This window comes from Ovis aries, chromosome 7 (genome assembly GCF_016772045.2).
Source record: "Ovis aries strain OAR_USU_Benz2616 breed Rambouillet chromosome 7, ARS-UI_Ramb_v3.0, whole genome shotgun sequence".
Lineage (NCBI taxonomy): Eukaryota > Metazoa > Chordata > Mammalia > Artiodactyla > Bovidae > Ovis > Ovis aries.
Genome location: NC_056060.1, coordinates 4,477,577 through 4,491,917, shown reverse-complemented (window position 1 = coordinate 4,491,917; position 14,341 = coordinate 4,477,577).

Genomic DNA, 14,341 nt, shown 5'->3' with positions numbered 1-14,341 from the left:
AAACTGTCAAATTATTTGTTCTGGTTCAGTGAAAAATACCATTGGTAATTTGATAGGGATTTCTTTTTTGCCTAGTTCCTATTTCATCATGCTTGTAAGATTCCCCCGTGTTGTCTTGTGTAACTGTAATCTGTTCATTTTTATTTCTCTGTAATGTCTTATCTTAGACTGTACTCAAATTTATGGATATTTGGGCTATTTCCAGTTTGGAATTATTATGAGCCTTTGGCTTTAGGTATTCTTTCACATGTATCCTGGTATACCTGTGCATAAGTGGTTCTCAATCTTTTGGTTCCAGAATCTTAAGAATAAATGAATAAAAATTATTTAATTACAAATTTAAATTATAGAGATCTGAGACACAAAATATTTACTTAATAATTTATCTTAACAATAATAAAACAGGGGGCGGTCCTAAGATGGCAGAGGAATAGGATGGGGAGACCACTTTCTCCCCAACAAATTCATCAAAAGAACACTTGAACACTGAGAAAATTCCACAAAACAACTTCTGAATGCCGGCAGAGGATATCAGGCACCCAGAAAAGCAGCCCATTGTCTTCGAAAGGAGGTAAGAAAAATATAAAAGATAAAAAGAGAGACAAAGGAGGTAGGGATGGAGCTCCATCCCGGGAAGGGAGTCTTAAAAAAGAGAGAAGTTTCCAAACACCAGGAAACACTCTCACTGCTGAGTGTGTGGCGATCCTTGGAACCACAGAGGGCAACATAATCAGGAGGAAAAATAAATAAATAATTAAAACCCACAGATTACGTGCCCAACAGTAACTCTGTGCAGTGGAAAAGCAGCTCAGATTCCTGCATCTGCCACTAGCAAGCGGGGGCTGGGCAGGGAGGTGCGGGCTGCATTGCTTAGAGTAAAGACTGGGCCTGAATGCCCCGAGGGCAATCTGAGGGAACTTACTTGGGCTAGCAAACCAGACTGTGGGATAGTTACCAGACAAAAAGCCCTAACCTAAGACATCCTCAGGCCCTCTCACAGAACAAAGGACTGAACAGAACTAGCCGGCTACAGACCATCCCCCTCCGGTGACAGGCAGCCTGAGCCAGAAGGGGGCAATCGCGGCCCCAGAGAGGCATTATCTACCAAACTGCAAGCAGGCTTCGTTACTAACCAAGACTTCTTAGGATTCTGGAAGGTCAACATCCCCCTGAGAAGGTGCACCGATTGTACACCCAGAAAACCCAGCGGCAGGGACGGGGGAGGCAATAAGTCTCAGCAACCGCGCTCACCAAACACCTGGTACCTGAGCTGCTCGGACCTGGGAAGGGCACAAAACGCAGCCCCAACCAAGTCTGCGCCTCTGAGGACTACCCGAGTGCCTGAACCTTAGCAGCTTAGACCTGGGAGGTGCACGCAGCCCAGGGCCGGCCTTGGACAGTTCCCGGCAGAGCAACCTAGAGCCTGAGCAGTGTGGGCAGGGAGGGCACATGCGCTGTGAGCGGGGGCAGGCCCAGTGCGGCCGAGACACTGTGAACATAAGCCAGTGTTATTTGTTTGCAGCATCCTGCCCTCCCCACAGCGCAACTGAACAAGTGAGCCTAAAAAGTGTCCACCACCGCCTCCTTGTGTCAGGGTGGAAATTAGACACTGAAGGGACCAGCAAACAGAAGAAGCTAAAGCAGAGGGACCCTCCTTGGAAGTGACAGGTGCGATAGATTAAAACCCTGTCGTTAGTACCGAGTACATAGGAAGGGGCCTATAGGTCTTGAGAAATATAAGCCGGACCAAGGAACTATCCAAAAAGGAACTGACCTCACACTGCCCACAACACCACCAAAGTCCTAGATATATTTTTACTATCATTCTTTAATTTTTTTATTTTTAAGTCCTCTCTTACTCCTTTAATTTTCATTTTTATAACCTACTATTACTTTTCAAAAAAAAAAGAGAGAGACTTTATTTTTTTAAGCAAACTTCATATATATATTTTATAATTTTTGTGACTTTTTTTCTCTCTCTTTCTTTAATATTGTATTTTTGAAACTCCAACCTCTACTCTAGATTTTTAATCTTTGCTTTTTGGTATTTGTTATCAATTTTGTACCTTTAAGAACCCAATCTTCAGTACTCATTTTTACTTGGGAGCGAGATTACTGGCTTGACTGCTCTTTCCCCCTTTGGACTCTCCTTTTTCTCCACCAGGTCACCTGTATCTCCTCCCTCCCCCTTCTCTTCTCTACCCAACTCTGTGAATCTCTTTGTGTGTTCCAGACTGTGGAGAACACTTAGGGAACTGATTACTGGCTGGATCTGTCTCTCTTGTTTTTGTTTCTTTGTTTGTTTGTTTGTTTGTTTTTTACTTTACAATATTGTTTTGGTTTTGCCATATGTCAACATGAATCTGCCACGACTGTACACGTGTTCCCAAGCCTGAAACCCCGTCCCACCTCCCTCCTCATACCATCCCTCTGGGTCATCCCAGTGCACCAGCCCCAAGCATCCCGTATCCTGCATCAAACCTAGACTGTCAATTCGTTTCTTATATGATATTATACATGTTTCAATGCCATTCTCCCAAATCATCCCACCCTCTCCCTCTCCCACAGAGTCCAAAAGACTCTTCGATACATCTGTGTCTCTTTTGCTCTCTTGCATACAGGGTTATTGTTACCATCTTTCTAAATTCCATATATATGCGTTGCTGCTGCTGCTAAGTCGCCTCAGTTGTTTCCGACTCTGTGCGACCCCATAGATGGCAGCCCACCAGGCTCCCCCATCCCTGGGATTCTCCAGGCAAGAACACTGGAGTGGGTTGCCATTTCCTTCTCCAAATATATGCGTTAGTATACTGTATTGGTGTTTTTCTTTCTGGCTTCCTTCACTCCATATAATAGGCTCCAGTTTCATCCACCTCATTAGAACCGATTCAAATGTATTCTGTTTAATGGCTGAGTAATACTCCATTGTGTATATGTACCACAGCTTTCTTATCCATTCGTCTGCTGATGGACATTTAGGTTGCTTCCATGTCCTGGCTATCATAAACAGTGCTGTGATGAACATTGGGGTATACGTGTCTCTTTCAATTCTGGTTTCCTCGGTGTGTATGCCCAGCAGTGGGATTGCTGGGTCATATGGCAGTTCTATTTCCAGGTTTTTAAAGAATCTCCACACTGTTCTCCATAGTGGCTGAACTAGTTTGCATTCCCACCAACAGTGTAAGAGGGTTCCCTTTTCTCCACACCCTTTCCAGCATTTATTGCTTGTAGACTTTTGGATAGCAGCCATTCTGACTGGCGTGAAATGGTACCTTATTGTGGTTTTTGATTTGCATTCCTCTGATAATGAGTGATGTTGGGCATCTTTTCATGTGTTTGTTAGCCATCTATATGTCTTCTTTGGAGAAATGTCTATTTAGTTCTTTGGTCCATTTTTTGATTGGGTCATTTATTTTTCTGGAATTGAGCTGCAGGAGTTGCTTGTATATTTTTGAGATTAGTTGTTTGTCAGTGCTTCATTTGCTATTATTATCTCCCATTCCGAATGCTGTTTTTTCACCTTGCTTATTGTTTCCTTTGTTGTACAGAAGCTTTTAATTTTAATTAAGTCCCATTTGTTTCTTTTTGCTTTTATTTCCAGTATTCTGGGAGGTGGGTCATAGAGGATCCTGCTGTGATTTATGTTGGAGAGTGTTTTGCCTATGTTCTCCTCTAGGAGTTTTATAGTTTCTGGTCTTACGTTTAGATCTTTAATCCATTTTGAGTTTATTTTTGTGTAAGGTGTTAGTGTTTCTAGTTTCATTCTTTTCCAAGTGGTTGACCCGTTTTCCCAGCACCACTTGTTAAAGAGATTGTCTTTAATCCATTGTAGATTCTTGCCTCCTTTGTCGAAGATAATGGGTCCATAGGTGTGTGGATTTATCTCTGGGCTTTCTGTTTTGTTCCATTGATCTATATTTCTGTCTCTGTGCCAGTACCATACTGTCTTGATGACTGTGGCTTTGTAGTAGAGCCTGAAATCAGGCAGGTTGATTCCTCCAGTTCCATTCTTCTTTCTCAAGATTGCTTTGGCGATTTGAGTTTTTTTTGTATTTCCATGCAAATTGTGAAATTATTTGTTCTAGCTGTGTGAAAAATACCCTGGTATCTTGATAGGGATTGCATTAAATCTATAGATTGCTTTGGGTAGTATACTCATTTTCACTATATTGATTCTTCCAATCCATGAACATGGTATATTTCTCCATCTATTAGTGTCCTCTTTGATTTCTTTCACCAGTGTTTTATAGTTTTCTATATATAGGTCTTTAGTTTCTTTAGGTAGATACATTCCTAAGTATTTTATTCTTTTCGTTGCAATGGTGAATGGAATTGTTCCCTTAATTTCTATTTTCTCATTATTAGTGTATAGGAATGCAAGGGATTTCTATGTGTTAATTTTATATCCTGCAACTTTACTATATTCATTGATTAGCTCTAGTAATTTTCTGGTGGAGTCTTTAGGGTTTTCTATGTAGAGGATCATGTCATCTGCAAACACTGAGAGTGTTACTTCTTCTTTTCCAATTTGGATTCCTTTTATTTCTTTTTCTGCTCTGGTCTCTGTCTCTCTCCTTTTGATTCCTGCCTTTATCCTCCTGGCCACCTCTGTCTCCTTCCTCCCTCTTCTCTTCTCTTCTCTGTATAACTCCATGAACATCTCTGAGCGGTCCAGACTGTGGAGCACACATAAGGAAGTGATTACTGGCTAGCTTGCCCTCTCCGCTTTTGATTCCACTTCATCTCATCTTTGTCACCTCTATCTCCCTCCTCCCTCTTCTCTTCCCCATGTAACTCTGTGTACCTCTCTGGATGTCCCTCACTGTGGAGAAACGTTTCATCTTTAACCTAGATGTTTTATCAGTGGTGCTATATAGATAAAGAAGTCTTGCAGCTACAGTAAAAATAAGACTGAAAACCAGAAGCAGGAGGCTTAAGTCCAAATCCTGAGAACATCAGAGAACTCCTGACTCCAGGGAACATTCATTGACAAGAGCTCATCAAACACCTCCATACCTACACTGAAACCAAGCACCACCCAACGGCCAACAAGTTCCAGAGCAAGACATACCACACAAATTCTCTAGCAACAGAGGAACATAGCCCTGAGCTTCAATATAGAGGCTGCCCAAAGTCACTCCAAACCCATTGATATCTCATAACTCATTACTGGACACTTCATTGCACTCCAGATAGAAGAAGTCCAGCCCCACCCACCAGAACACCGACACAAGCTTCCTTAACCAGGAAACATTGATAAGCCACCCATACAACCCCACCCACAGCGAGGAAACTCCACAATAAAGAGAACTCCACAAACTGCCAGAATACAGAAAGGCCACCCCAAACAAAGCAATATAAACAAGATGAAGAGACATAGGAAAACCCAGCAGCTAAAGGAACAGAATAAATGCCAACCAAACCAAACAAAAGAGGAAGAGATAGGGAATCTACCAGATAAAGAATTCCAAATAATGATAGTGAAAAATGATCCAAAATCTTGAAAACAAAATGGAATCACAAATAAATAGCCCAGACACAAGGACTGAGAAGATGCAAGAGAGGTTTAACAAGGACCTAGAAGAAATAAAAAAAGAGTCAATTTATAATGAATAATGCAATAAATGATATAAAAAAAACACTCTGGAGGGAACAAATAGTAGAACAATGGAGGCAGAAGATAGGATTAGTGAAGTAGAAGATAGAATAGTAGAAATAAATGAATCAGAGGGGAAAAAAGAAAAACTAATTAAAAGAACTGAGGATAATCTCAGAGACCTCTGGGACAATGTTAAACACCCAACATTCGAATCATAGAAGAAGAATACAAAAGGAAAGACCATGAGAAAATACTTGAGGAGATAATAGTTGAAAACTTCCCTAAAATGGGGAAGGAAATAAGCACCCAAGTCCAGGAAACCCAGAGAGTCCCAAACAGGATAAACTCAAGGCAAAACACCCCAAGACACATATTAATCAAATTAACAAAGATCAAACACAAAGAACAAATATTAAAAGCAGCAAGGGAAAAACAACAAATAACACACAAGGGGATTCCCATAAGGATAACAGCTGATCTTTCAATAGAAACTCTTCAGGCCAGGAGGGAATGGCAGGACATATTTAAAGTGATGAAAGAAAATAACCTACAGCCCAGATTACTTTACCCAGCAAGGATCTCATTCAAATATGAGGGAGAAATCAAAAGCTTAACAGACAAGCAAAAGCTGAGAGAATTCAGCACCACCAAACCAGCTCTCCAACAAATGCTAAAGGATCTTCTCTAGACAGGAAACACTAAAGGGGTGTATAAACTCGAACCCAAAACCATAAAGTAAACGGCAACAGGATCATACTTATTAATAATTACCTTAAACGTAAATGGGTTGAATGCCCCAATCAAAAGACAAAGCCTGGCTGAATGGACACAAAAACAAGACCCCTATATATGTTGTCTACAAGAGACCCACCTCAAAACAAGGGACACATACAGACTGAAAGTGAAGGGCTGGAAAAGATATTCCATGCAAATAGAGACCAAAAAAATAAAAAAGCAGGAGTAGCAATACTCATATCAGATAAAATAGACTTTAAAACAAAGGCTGTGAAAAGAGACAAAGAAGGACACTACATAATGATCAAAGGATTAATCCAAGAAGAAAATATAACAATTATAAATATATATGCACCCAACATAGGAGCACCACAATATGTAAGACAAATGCTAACAAGTAGAAAGGGGAAATTAACAATAACACAATAATAGTGGGAGACTTTAATACCCTACTCACATCTATGGATAGATCAACTGAACAGAAAATTAACAAGGAAACACAAACTTTAAATGATACAATAGACCAGTTAGACCTAATTGATATCTATAGGACATATCACCCCAAAACAATGAATTTCACCTTTTTCTCAAGTGCTCACGGAAACTTCTCCAGGATAGATCACATTCTGGGCCATAAATCTAGCCTTGGTAAATTCAAAAAAAAAATGAAATCATTCCAAGCATCTTTTCTGACCACAATGCAGTAAGATTAGATCTCAATTACAGGGGAAAAACTATTAAAAATTCCAACATATGGAGGCTGAACAACGTGCTGCTGAATAACCAACAAATCACAGAAGAAATCAAAATATGCATAGAAATGAATGAAAATGAAAACACAACAACCCAAAACCCGTGGGACACTGTAAAAGCAGTGCTAAGGGGAAGGTTCATAGCAATACAGGCATACCTCAAGAAACAAGAAAAAAAGTCAAATAAATAACCTAACTCTACACCTAAAGCAACTAGAAAAGGAAGAAATGAAGAACCCCAGGGTTAGTAGAAGGAAAGAAATCTTAAAAATTAGAGCAGAAATAAATGCAAAACAAACAAAAGAGACCATAGCAAAAATCAACAAAGCCAAAAGCTGGTTCTTTGAGAGGATAAATAAAATTGACAAACCATTAGCCAGACTCATCAAGAAACAAAAGGAGAAAAATCAAATCAGCAAAATTAGAAATGAAAATGGAGAGATTACAACAGACAAGACAGAAATACAAAGGATCATAAGAGACTACTATCAGCAATTATATGCCAATAAAATGGACAACTTGGAAGAAATGGACAAATTCTTAGAAAAGTACTACTTTCCAAAACTGAACTAGGAAGAAATAGAAAATCTTAACAGACCCATCACAAACACAGAAATTGAAACTGTAATCAGAAATCTTCCAGCAAACAGAAGTCCAGGTCCAGACGGCGTCACAGCTGAATTCTACCAAAAATTTAGAGAAGAGCTAACACCTATCCTACTCAAACTCTTCCAGAAAATTGCAGAGGAAGGTAAATTTCCAAACTCATTCTATGAGGCCACCATCACCCTAATACCAAAACCAGACAAAGAGGCCACACACACACACACACACACACACACAAACTACAGGCCAATATCACTAATGAACATAGATGCAAAAATCCTTAACAAAATTCTAGCAATCAGAATCCAACAACCCATTAAAAAGATCATACACCATGACCAAGTGGGGTTTATCCCAGGGATGCAAGGTTCTTCAATATTCACAAATCAATCAATGAAATATACTACATTAACAAATTGAAAAATAAAAGCCATATGATTATCTCAATAGATGCAGAGAAAGCCTGTGACAAAATTCAACATCCATTTATGATACAAGCTCTCCAGAAAGCAGGAATAGAAGAAACATACCTCAACACAATAAAAGCTATATATGACAAACCCACAGCAAACATTATCCTCAATAGTGAAAAATTGAAAGCATTTTCCCTAAAGTCAGGAACAATACAAGGGCGCCCACTTTCACCACTACTATTCAACATGGTTTTGGAAGTTTTGGCCACAGCAATCAGAGCAGAAAAAGAAATAAAGGAATCCAAATTGGAAAAGAGGAAGTAAAACTCACTGTTTGCAGATGACATGATCCTCTACATAGAAAACCCTAAAGACTCCACCAGAAAATTACTAGAGCTATTTAATGAATATAGTAAAGTTGCAGGATATAAAATCAACACACAGAAATCCCTTGCATTCCTATATACTAATAATGAGAAAATAGAAAGAGAAATTAAGGAAACAATTCCATTCACCATTGCAATGAAAGGAATAAAATACTTAGGAATATATCTACCTAAAGAAACAAAAGATCTATATATAGAAAACTATAAAACACTGGTGAAAGAAATCAAAGAGGACACTAATAGATGGAGAAATATACTGTGTTCGTGGATCAGAAGAATCAATATAGTGAAAATGAGTATACTACCCAAAGCAATCTATAGATTCAATGCAATCCCTATCAAGATACCAGGGGTATTTTTCACAGAGCTAGAACAAATGATTTCACAATTTGTATGGAAATACAAAAAACCTCAAATATCCAAAACAATCTCGAGAAAGAAGAATCTGGAGAAATCAACCTGCCTGACTTCAGGCTCTACTACAAAGCCACAGTCATCAAGACAGTATGGTACTGGCACAGAGACAGAAATATAGATCAATGGAACAAAATAGAAAGCCCAGAGATAAATCCACGCACCTATGGACACCTTATCTTTGACAAAGAGGCAAGAATCTACAATGAATTAAAGACAATCTCTTTAACAAGTGATGCTGGGAAAACTGGTCAACCACTTGTAAAAGAATGAAGCTAGAACACTTTCTAACACCTTACACAAAAATAAACTCAAAATGGATTAAAGATCTAAACATAAAACCAGAAACTTATAAAACTCTTAGAGAACATAGGCAAAACACTGTCTGACATAAATCACAGCAGGATCCTCTATGACCCACCTCCCAGAATACTGGAAATAAAAGCAAAAATAAACAAATGGGACTTAATTAAAATTAAAAGCTTCTGTACAACAAAGGAAACAATAAGCAAAGTGCAAAAACAGCCTTTGGAATGGGAGAAAATAATAGCAAATGAAGCAACTGACAAACAACTAATCTCAAAAATATACAAGCAACTCCTGCAGCTCAATTCCAGAAAGATAAATGACCCAATCAAAAAATGGGCCAAAGAACTAAATAGACATTTCTCCAAAGAAGACATATAGATGGCTAACAAACACATGAAAAGATGCCCAACATCACTCATTATCAGAGAAATGCAAATCAAAAACCACAATGAGGTACCATTCAACACCAGTCAGAATGGCTGCTATCCAAAAGTCTACAAGCAATAAATGCTGGAGAGGGTGTGGAGAAAAGGGAACCCTCTTACACTGTTGGTGGGAATGCAAACTAGTTCAGCCACTATGGAGAACAGTGTGGAGATTCTTTAAAAACCTGGAAATAGAACTGCCATATGACCCAGCAATCCCACTGCTGGGCATACACACCGAGGAAACCAGAATTGAAAGAGACACGTATACCCCAATGTTCATCACAGCACTGTTTATGATAGCCAGGACATGGAAGCAACCTAAATGTCCATCAGCAGACGAATGGATAAGAAAGCTGTGGTACATATACACAATGGAGTATTACTCAGCCATTAAACAGAATACATTTGAATCAGTTCTAATGAGGTGGATGAAACTGGAGCCTATTATATGGAGTGAAGGAAGCCAGAAAGAAAAACACCAATAAAGTATACTAACACATATATATGGAATTTAGAATGATGGTAATGATAACCCTGTATGCAAGACTGCAAAAGAGACACAGATGTATAGAACAGTCTTGTGGACTCTGTGCGAGAGGGCGAGGGTGAGATGATTTGGGAAAATGGCGTTGAAACGTGTATAATATCATATGTGAAATGAATCGCCAGTCCATGTTCGATGCATGATACAGGATGCTCAGGGCTGGTGCACTGGGATGACCCAGAGGGATGGTATGGGGAGGGAGGTGGGAGGGTGTTCAGGATGGGGAACACATGTACACCTGTGGCAGATTCATGTTGACATATGGCAAAACCAATACAATATTGTAAAGTAATTAGCCTCCAATTAAAATAAATAAATTTATATTTTTTAAAAAAGAAAATAAACTAGGAATTGTCCCTTTACCAAAATAATAATAATAATAATAAAACAATATATGCACAATGGACTATTACTCAGGCATGAAAGAGAAGGACTTTGTGCCACTTGCAGCAACATGTATATTAGAATATGTAATATAAATGAAATAGGTCATAGAGAGACAAATACTATATGATCTTGATCTTGGGTAGCTCAGCCTGCAGAGGCTTGAAGTGGGCTTCAGTTTCTGGTCAGAGGTTGAGGTCGGGTCACAGTGATGAGAGCATCAAATCCTAGCCACTAGACCAGAGGTCAATGACAAGGCCCTGGCTCTTTGTCTTTGCAGGAAAAGTATTCCCACAGAGATGGAAAATAGTGAAACCAGTATTTATTAGGAAGAAAAAATAAAAATAGATGGAAACATGAATGGATTCAGAGTCTCAGAGTCATGTCCTCATGGTAATTTGAATTACTTTTAAGGAGCATTGCTTCTGTTTCCTTTGGCCACTTATTTTGATTCGTCTGGTTCAGAGTCTATATTTGGTACATTTCAGGATCCTTCCATGTGTGCACATGCATCTCTCAGCCAAGGTGGATTCTACCGAAGGGGCCTTGGGGTAATTAGCATCACTCCCTTCTGGACCTCCAAGAAGCCTTCTGAGCATGCGCCTAGTTGGGGAGTTCTCCTGAGTTGCACAGTGAGAAATATGTGGTCTCTTGTCTTCTATCTGGGCAGGGCCCAGCCTCCTTCCTCGATTGTCCTGCGATTCTCATCTTGGAGTATCTACTCTAGGAGGGGCTGTCTACCTTCTGCCTCAATCTCACTTATATGTGGAATCTAAAAACAAAACAAATGAACAAACCAAACAGAGTGGCTGCCAGAAGGGAGGCAGGTGGGGACTGGATGAAATAGGTGAAGGGGATTAAGAGACACAAACTTCCAGTTATAAAATAAACAAGTCATGGGAATATAACATACAACATGGGGAATACAGTCAGTGACACTGTAACAGTTTCGTGTGGTGACAAACGGCCCCTGCAGCGTGGTGGTCATTTGCAATGTACCTGACTGTCAGAGCGTGATGGTGCGTACCTGACACTGACATAATTCATATGTTAGGTGTGCTTCAACACGGCTTCCCCTGTGGCTCACGGCAGAGTCCGCCTGCAAGGCAGGAGCTGCAGGAGGCGCAGGTCCGATCCCTGGGTTGGGAAGATCCCCTGGAGGGAAGCACAGCAAACCACTCCAGTATTCTTGCCTGGAGAACCTCATGGAGAGAGGAACCTGGTAGGCTATAGTCATGGGGTCACAAAGAGTTGGATATGACTCAGCACTCGCACAGGGATTGTTTCTTCTGGAGGCTCTGAGGGAGAATTTGTTCCAGGCCTGTCTCCTAGCTGCTGGTGGCTGTGGACAACCCTTGGCAATCCTTGGCTAGCAGATACATCACTGCAGCCTCTTTGTCTTCATACAACATTCTCCCTGTGTGTCTGAGCTCTCCTTCTTCTTTCTCTTATAAGGACACCAGTCATTGGATTTAGGGTCCACCCTAAGTCCAGGATGATTGCATCTTGAGATTTTTAACTTAATTACATCTCAGAAACCTTATTTCCTAGTGAGCTTGAATTCACAGGGCCTGGGAGTTAGGGTTTGGACGTATGTTTTTGGGGATACAGTTTCACCTACTACATATGTTAACACAGATAACACATTTTAAGATGAAAAATAGAAATATTGTCCAAATAAAAATTTAGTGATAAGGGTCATATTGTTTTACATTTGTGTGAATCTGTTTAATATCTAGATTCATACAAAAAGCTGGGTACTCATCTGCTTTTACATTCAATATGTTATATGTTGTTTTGGTTGAGATGTATGATGAAAATCGAACCTCTCTTAGATAATCTCAGACCCTCTAAAGGAGTTTCAAAGGCTCGCAAACATGTTTGGAGCACATTTGGAGAATCACTGCTCTGAAGTGTATAAAGTATTTGCAAAGTGGAACTTCTATGGTGACTAGTGAACTTCTAGGTCATCTATCTTCCACTTTATTAGATGATGCCACATTGTTTTCCAAAGTGGTTGTGTCCACTTTCATATCCACCAGGGATGTACAAGGGATCTTGTTCTACTTGCTCACCAACATCTGGTATTATTGTATTTCTAAAAATTGGTCCATCTGCCTTTCTGGTGGTGTGTGCTATATTCATTAAGGTCTTAATCTTTTCCATTCATTCTCTGTATTGCCACTTGATGCAAGAAGAAATGGAAGTTTAAAAGAGCAATGTTACTTGCCAAAAGTCAAGAGTAAGAAAATAGAATCCAAGTTTTCTCCTTTGAAACTCAGTCTTCTTTCCACTCACAGATACAAATACTACTTCTTTTTCTGACCTAGTGTTACTGAGAGCAAGGTCCAGCTGCTTGGCACTAGAAAGGTGAAATTCAAGAGCGAGATTGTTTGGAAAGGAAAGTTTGCTTTGTTTTGGGGGCTGGCAAGCAGCAGGGAGAGGCAGACTTGTGTCCAAAGGCCAAAGCCCCACTGACAATCAGTGGGCAAGACCTTTTAAAGGGGGATCTCAAGGGTGTATAGGTGGAGGGAGGGGGCTATACATGCAGAAACAGCACAGTCAACTTTGACAGTCTTCTTGAAATTACTCATGCAGTGGTCTGCTCAGTGTCCTCTCCATTGTTTTAAGTACAGTAAGTCTTCATCTCCAGAGTCAGTTTGCTCCTATTCCTTTGGTGCCAGTTCTCAGAATTGTGGTAGCTTATGTCATGGGTACAGTCTGGTCTTCATGTAGTTGATTTCTTCTACCTGGTGGGGGTTTCATTTTCTACAAGACAGCTCAAAGGCTATGGCTCAGAATCTTATCTATAGCCCTTGAGAAAGAACTAAACGTCCTTGACATTGTTTAACAACTAAACTTTGTTAGTTTGTCTTGTCTGTTTTCCTTTGTTCCTGCATTTTTTTTTCTTTCACTTCTCTGATTAGATTTATTTTGACCAAAGAATTTCTACAGACTAAGGGCAGGCTGAGGACATTGGGAGTTGAGGGAAGGGGTTGTCTATCCTGGGAAGGCCCCATAGGGTTCTGCCCCCTTTCACTTGTTCTCAGAAAGGTACAGTCTTCCCCAAATCTCATTTCCTAGGGGCTCCTTTTTCCCTGCAGAGGCTTTGGGCACCCAAGGCCATTAAAGATCCTACATATCTCCATCCCCCTTTCCATAAGCCCTTCTTCCCTGCCTGGTTCCTACCCATGTGCTTATTATATGTTTCTTATTATATGAGAAGACTTATACAGCATTTTTCAAATAGTAACCATCTGGGTTAAGTACGATTATCCTCATTTTACAGTTTCAAAGACTAAAAGAGAGAGCTTAAGCAGAGTTTAAGGTCAAGCAGCTAATAAGTAACAGAGTAGGGACTAGAACTCCTGCAGTCTTGTAGTCAGAGAATTCGCGCTCCCAGCAAAGCTGCTTCTCCTCAAATTTGTTATTATTTAGAGGAAAACTCTCCGGAAATCGCAGAGCGCTCTCCTTCCGGGGATAAGCCCCTGACGGCCAGGAGACGGCTTCCTCGCTCCCGCCCGGCTCCCCGGCTCCCCGGGCGCTCAGCGGTTGCGGAAGCACTCCCCTGCAAGTAACGCCTACCGCCGGCCACGCCCCCTCTCCGGGCCCACCCCGCCACGCACGCCACGCCAGCCCCGCCTCTCAGCCTGGAGTTGGCCGGGGCAGAGCTGACGCCTCGCGAGCTTCCACGTACGCATTTCAACGCCTCTCCCCGCGGCCGGGGCGAGCACATCCGGGTCGCGGGAGCCGGCGCCTCAGGCCCCGCCT